This window comes from Gossypium hirsutum, chromosome A05 (genome assembly GCF_007990345.1).
Source record: "Gossypium hirsutum isolate 1008001.06 chromosome A05, Gossypium_hirsutum_v2.1, whole genome shotgun sequence".
Classification (NCBI taxonomy): domain Eukaryota; kingdom Viridiplantae; phylum Streptophyta; class Magnoliopsida; order Malvales; family Malvaceae; genus Gossypium; species Gossypium hirsutum.
The window spans coordinates 38,917,247-38,925,040 of record NC_053428.1 but is presented as its reverse complement, the minus strand read 5'-3'; the positions used below and the strand labels follow the sequence as shown (position 1 = coordinate 38,925,040).

The 7,794-nt window shown below is 33.3% G+C and overlaps 1 pseudogene; it reads left to right on the top strand.

Annotated features, from left to right (window-relative positions):
* The first annotated feature begins 361 nt into the window (after positions 1-361).
* Positions 362-5,188, top strand: LOC107957373 (putative disease resistance RPP13-like protein 1; annotated as a pseudogene).
* The last annotated feature ends 2,606 nt before the right edge of the window (positions 5,189-7,794 follow it).

The window sequence follows — 7,794 nt, the reverse complement described above, 5'->3', positions numbered from 1 at the left end:
TTAAAAATTTTGTTACTTTTTTACTGTCAAGGGAAAGAGCGTCCAACTAACCACGTTTTCGTGATATATATAGAAAGTTTCCTCAGCTGGACGCACTTTCTATTTATTTCTTAAAATTAACCTATTTCTCTAATTAATTTTTAAATCATGTTAAAGTTCTAATTAATTAAAAAAATATCCTTTAGCCTAATTTAGCCTAAATTATCTTTAAACAAACAATTATAGCTATAGAAAAATAGTGTTTTTTTTATGTTAATAAATATTAAAGAAATTTAAGGTACATGATTTATTTATTTAATTGGATCACAGGTGATTTTACAAATCCGGCTAGCAGTGATGAAGTTCTTTTATCTTTTATTGAAATTAAAGTGTTTCAAGTTAAAGCCTTCCCCTTTTTATCTTCATCTCATATTTTCACCCTTGCTCTCCTCTTTTCTATTTGCTTTCACTTCCACTTTCACTTACTTTCTTCTGTTTCAAATCCTTCATCTCTGCAACTTTCTCCACTTGACTTTACGCACTCTTCTTTTCCATTTTTTGCAATTACTTCCTTTAAACCTTTTTTTGCAAAACAAAAAGGAAAAAAGAAACATGGCAATAGTGGGTGAAGCTTTTCTCTCTGCTTCCATTGAGGTGCTGCTTGATAGGATTGTTTCTGGAGATGTTCTGAGGCTTATCCAAGGAAAGAAACTTGAAGCCGTGCTGCTGAACAAACTCAAGCCAACCTTGATGTCGGTGAAAGCAGTGTTGGATGATGCTGAAAATAAGCAGATTACCAACCCAAATGTCAAAAGCTGGACTGATGAGCTCAAAAATGTTGTTTATGATGCCAAGGACCTCCTGGACGAGATCTCTACTGAAGCTCTTCGGAACAAGATCGAATCCGAATATCAAACTACTCCTATGAAGCAGGTTAGTAGCTTTTTCTCTTCTTTCAATCCTTTCAAAGATGGGATGCAGTCCAAGCTGGAGGAGGTTCTTGGGAGACTAGACTACCTACTCAACCAAACACAGATTCTGGGTCTGAAAGAAAACTATAAAGGAGAAAAGGCATTTCAAAGAACGCCTGCAACTTCTTTGGTGGACGAGTCTGATGTTTATGGCAGAGATGGTGAAAAAGAAGAAATAATGAAGTTGTTGGATCCTCAAAATCTGTCTGAAAATCAGATAGCTGTGATTCCCATTGTGGGTATGGGCGGGCTTGGCAAAACCACCCTTGCCCAATTGATCTACAACGACCCCAGAGTGGATAAATGGTTTGACCGCAAAGCATGGGTGTGTGTTTCAGAGGAATTTGATGCTTTCAAGGTAACCAAAACCATTCTTGAAGAGATGAAATGTAGCTTTGATGGAAACCAGAACTTAAATCAGCTTCAACTTAAACTCAAAGAGCAGCTGTCGGGAAAGAAATATCTAATCATTTTGGATTATGTTTGGAACAAGAATTATTTTCATTGGAAAGAGCTTGCAAGTCCCTTCACTTCTGGGGCCAAGAATAGCAAGATTATTGTAACAACACGTGATGAAAACGTTGCAGCAATCATGAGGAACGTTCCAACTTATCATTTAGATGTGTTATCAGATGATGATTGTTGGAAGTTATTTGCAAAGCATGCATTTGATGGTTCAAGCCCCACCAGGAATCCAGATCTGATGGCAATCGGAGAAGCAATTGTTAAAAGATGTGGCGGTCTCCCTTTGGCTGCAAAAGCTCTTGGAGGTCTTCTGCGTTGCCAACCAGATATTGGTGAGTGGAACAAAATTTTACATAGCAATTTTTGGGACATTCCAAATGATGCAACTAATATTCTTCCAGCGTTAACATTGAGTTACCATTATCTTTCTTCCCATTTGAAGCGATGTTTTGCTTATTGTTCAATTTTGCCTAAAGATTACGAATTTGAAAAAGGAAGAACTTATTCAATTATGGATGGCTGAAGGTCTTTTAGAGCATTCCAAAGACAATGGAGATCTGGAAGAACGGGGTAACGAGTACTTCAAAGATTTAAGATTAAGGTCATTCTTTCAACAATCTAAAGGAAAGAAATCTTGTTTTATCATGCATGATCTAATGAGTGACTTGGCTAAATCTGTTACCGGAGAGTTCATTTGCAGATTGGAAGGTGGTGGTGGTGGTTCTTGTGTAATAACCGAAAGGACCCGTCATTTGTCTAATGTCCAAGAAGAATATGATGTGCGACAAAAATTTCAGAGTTTAGCTAAAGCAAAGGGTCTGCGTACTTTCTTTAATGTGACGTCTTCTTTTTTTAGGCGATATGTTAGCAATGTGCTAATGCATCATTTGATGGTGAAATCAAACTTACGAGTGCTTTCATTGGCTGGGTATACAAATATCAACGATTTGCCAGAAGATATTGGTAATTTGAAGCATCTACGAAATTTGAATCTCTCAAGAACTAAAATTAAAAGGTTGCCAAACTCTTTGTGTACATTGTATGATTTGCAAGCACTAAAATTGCGTGGATGCAGTGACCTTGATGAGTTGCCAAAAGATTTGGAGAGATTGATCAACATGCTATATCTTGATATCAAGGGAACAAACCTAGCAAGAATGCCAGAAGGAATGGGTAAGTTGAAAGATCTTCGAATGGTAACAAATTTTGTTTTAGGCTATCAAACTGGATCAAGCATTAATGAGTTGGGAAAGCTCAAGCATCTACGTGGAAGACTTTCCATTTTGGGACTAAAAACTGTTGCATGTGCCATGGATGCCAAAGATGCCAATTTGAAGGATAAGGTGGACCTTAAAAAGTTGGAGTTGAGATGGGGTAAAGATGATGATATTGATGGTGATTCAAGGCAGGATAGAGAAGTACTTGAACAACTAAAGCCTCATACAAATTTGGAGCATCTTGTTATTCAAAGTTACAAAGGTACGAGATTTCCAGAATGGGTGGGGCACTCTTCCTTCTCAAATATAGTATCTTTGAGGTTACATGATTGTAAATTTTGCATATCGTTACCACCGCTTGGGCAGTTACCATCTTTGAAATCTCTCTCTATTTCCGGTTTGAGTGGAGTGTTAATAGTTGGTGATGAGTTCTACGGGAATGGACAAGCTTCGACTAAGCCATTTCAATCTCTTGAAATTCTAAGCTTTAAGAATATGGCCCAGTGGGAGGAATGGGTGTATTGTTGGACTGATGAAGCTTTCCCTCTTCTACAAGAGCTGTGCATTGATAATTGTCCCGAGCTAACCAAATGTCTACCCAAACACCTCCCTTGTTTAAAGAAACTGAAGATTGAAGATTGTGAGAAGCTTGGAGGCTTGCTTCCAACGGCACCAAGCATTTTGGAACTTGAGTTAAAGAAATGCAAAGCATTGCAGTTGGAGCCATTGGCTTGTGGGCTTCGGGAGTTGGACATTAGAGATTCGAATATGGATGATTCCGTATTGGAACAAATGTTGCAACGATGCACACTTCTTGAAAAGGTATGTTTGTGGAATTGTTCAGAAATTAGATCCCTTCCTGAAGTTAGGGTGCCCATCACGCTGAAGGGATTTAGCATCAATTCATGTGAAAGCTTGGATTATTCCAATATCTTCTTGTATACATCCCTTGAATCCTTGGATATAAACAGTTGGAAGTGTCATGGACTGGAATCTTTCCCATTAGGATCGCTTCCTATGCTAAAGCAAGTTCATATTAGGGGATGTGAAGACTTGAAGTTTATTAGTGCTGCTTTAGAGGGCTCTCACCACCAGCATCTCAATTCTTTGGTTATAGAGTGCTGCCAAAATTTGATATATTTTCAAATTGAAGATGGATTAGCTGTCACCAATTTGACCCGAGTTGTGCTTTTCCGTTGCAGAAGTCTAAAGTCATTGCCAGAGCAAATGCACTCCTTTCCATCCCTTGAGGTTTTGGAAATAACTGAATGTCCAGAAATAGAGAGGGTTCCAAAAGAGGGTTTGCCCTCCAAATTAAAAGAAATTAGAATCGAAAGCAGTGATAAACTAATTGATAGCTTGATTAGGAAAAGGGAATGGAGTTTGCATAAACTCCTTTCTCTTACAACTCTCTATATCTCATTTTCAGAAGTAGAGATGGAGTGTTTTCCAGATGAACATCTGTTTCCCTCTTCTCTTGAAACTCTTTGGATCATTGGTCTTCGAAATCTAAAGAGTTTGGAGTATAAGGGGTTTCAACACCTCACCTCTCTTTCTCATTTGTGTATCTACTATTGTACAAAGCTCCAATCCATGCCGCCAAACATGCTCCCACACTCTCTTTCTTATTTCTTTATCTACAATTGTCCCAATCTCCAATCCATGCCCCCAAACATGCTTCCGCACTCTCTTTTGTATTTGTATATCTGTAATTGTCCCAAGCTCCAATCCATGCCGCCAAGCATGCTCCCTCCCTCTCTTTCTCGTTTGTGCATTAAAAAATCTCCTTTGCTGAAGGAACATTGTGAAAATGATAAAGGTAAAGATTGGCTTAACATTTCCCACATCCCTGTCATTGAATTTGATGAAGAACTCATAATATAGAAGGGGCAGTGACTGAGAAAACAAATGTTCTGACGCAGGTATTTCCAGTCATTTTTTACTTTCATGAGAAATGTATTTTTGCTTCTTCTTTTTTAAAAATAGAATTAGATCTGCACAATATGTTTAACTTAAGGGAACATGTTTTGATTGTCATCCAAATGAAGGTTTTTTTTTTGGGCATTAATTGGATCATCTTAGAATCCAAAGGTAATTAAGGTTATTATTATTATGCTTTTGATGGAACTTGGGATCATAAATGTGGGTGATTGGATAATTTCCAATCGCAGCTTTGCGTGAATGAGCTTCAACTTGGTTGTAAAATGTAAAGGGGTTTATAGTTGAATCATTTTGGCTTTCAACTACTGCCCATGTTTACTCCCACCTTATTTTATTTCTCTTATATGTTTTTGAACACGCTCTTTACAGATACCATGTTCCAAATATTGTGAGATCTTCCATTCTAAAAATGACTTCCTTCCCACAAATGATGAATCCAGACGCCAGCCTCAAATTCCTGAAGATTTGCTTGCCTCTTCTGCCTGTGCATTTTGTGTATTATTCTAAGCTAAAATGTTGAAGAGAAGAAGCTGTAGTTTTTGAATATTAGATGAAAACCTGGTAAACTTTTTTTTATTTCCAGCGTAAATTTTATCTTTCAATAATTGATTATCATACATAGTGTTCATATTCACAATCATCTCTCTATTAGCTTTTAACAATCATGTGAAATTGGACATTTAGTTTATTTTTTCTTGTGAATTGATATGATAATACAAAGGCTGAGTTGTGAATTTGGACATTTAGTTCATGCAGAACCTCATGGAGATATTCAATCTTTCCTAACCTAGTAATGTGGCTTAATTTAGACGAGACTTAATATAAGGAGAGCTTTTTAATTGTTTACAATTGATTCAAGTTGTCAACAACATTTGTTGCTATATTTTGTAACTAGTTTTCTTATCCCATGAGTCGATTGCGTGTATAATTTTTTTTTAAAATATAAAATAATTGTAATATTGAATATATTATATTCTTTAATGAAGTAAATTATAAAGATTAATCAATTTTATTCTTAATTTAAATATTTATTTTTGTTATGTCATGTATATAAAATAAGAAAAAATGTAAGATAAATAATAATGTTATTTAGGAAATCCTTCTGAGCTAGAATATATTTGACATGAATTTTTAATGTAATTGGGAAAAATTGTGGGAAAAAAGGAAAATTAGAAATGTACTAGTGTTTTTTTAAAAATATATTAAAAGGATAATTTAAAAAGTAGTATTGAAAATAAGGTATTTTAGTGTTGAAATTATGAATTTCTTATAAATATTATTATTTATGTTATTCTAATAATAATAAATAAATTGTTATAATTTACATATAAAATTTATATGTATTAAATTGGTTGTTTTTTAAAACTTGAATAACATAAGAAAATTTGAAAATGCTGAAGTCCCTAAATTTTTACTTGAAAACACGAAAATATCTTTTTCAAATTTAACCATTTTTAATTGGTTAAAACAATACTTTTTTTGAAAATATAAAACACCTAGGTTGCAATTTTACCTTTTACTTTTCCATATATAAAGCTAAATTCTTTCCTTTAATTCGCTTCACGCGACTGGTTAAAAAAAAATCTCTTTTCAATCACTTAAAACAAATTTAACATGAATTAATATATTTGTGATCCGTCAGTCAAGTATCAAATGTTTTAATTTATTTAAGACGATCAACGTAGAGAAGGTTAGCAGTGTTTCTCCATTTTACTTTTAGAGTCTGTTTGTTTATATGTAAAAAATTTTATAGAAAATATTTTCTGTATTTTCTTGTGTTTGTTTTACAGAAAACAATTTGATCAACGGAAAATAACAGAAAATCATAGAAAAAAACATTCACAATAAAAGAATATTATATCTTTTCATAATCAATACTAGGACTTAGCAAAAAAATTCATATTTTTATTCTGTTTTTGCAAAACAACTTCAATTGCACCCTTACTTGCTTTATACATTTAGATATTTGGACTACTGGTACAAAAACTCCACGAATTTAATTGTACTTGAGTTGCGCCTTTCTATTTTGATCAATTTATTCCATATATATATATTTCTCAATAGATTTATTTAAGCTCCTTCTTTTATTTCATTATTTCAATAATAATATTGTATGCAAAATCATTATCGACCACTTTTATTATTCAGTTTCATATTTTCTCAAATTGACATAACTTATCGAGATCTTTTATTTTCATTATTTTAAAATTCAGTTTCAGGTATCTAAATCTCTTCTAGAGTTTTACTTATTAGTCATGTCTTGGGTCTTTTCTAGAGCACTCGCCTCTACTATATGGCCATCTAGAAGAATTTTCATCTTTAGAACCAATCAATCAATTATTTATTCTAATTAATTGTCCTACTGGAATTTTAATTCAAATTAAAATATTAGATAACATATAACACTTGGTTATTCTCATTAACTTTGTAAATATATCTAACAATTAACTTGTAATAAATTATCCTTATTGAACTTCTGGTTCAAATTACTCTCCCCCTAACTCATTACAAGTTATTATTTCTCTCCCCCTAATGTCGGGAAAACTATCGAATCAAAATTATAATCACAAATCATATCATAATTGAATCTCAAATACATTCAAAACATCTAATAATATAAAGAAACTTGTAATTATTATATATTCTCAACTTTCTTTTAGGATTGACTCATCTTTGTGCGTTACGGTGGAGAAATTGGAGCATATATACACATACTAAAGTTCAAAGATGAGAAATGTTTAGTTCTTGATCAAAAACCAATTGTAATGGAGAGTATTTATAACTTATTGGCTTGATGCATACAACACGTAAATCAACACAATCTCATGTTGAAATAGGAAGTTTAGTTCTCAAAAGTAATGGTTTAGACATTAATCAGAGGTGTTGAATCAATAATTTCTCTAAACCATAATGTGCAAACTTTTACAAAGTTTTTCAAACTCAATCAATAAAAGATTGAGATAGAAACTCATCAGTATTAATAAGATGAATTGTCTTAATTGCATGATTTGAAATTATTTAAACAAGCAATCTTGCAAACGACAGGTTGCAAATTGATAACACATATATGATTATTGTATATGCATCTACCAAAATCATATAATATCAAAATCATTTCATATGGTGGATGACTGAGCCCATATTCGTTTCAGAAATGCGAGGCATTAAATCTCAACTTTAGCTAATGAGTTTCTAATAATAATTTTTCATTGAGGGTAAGC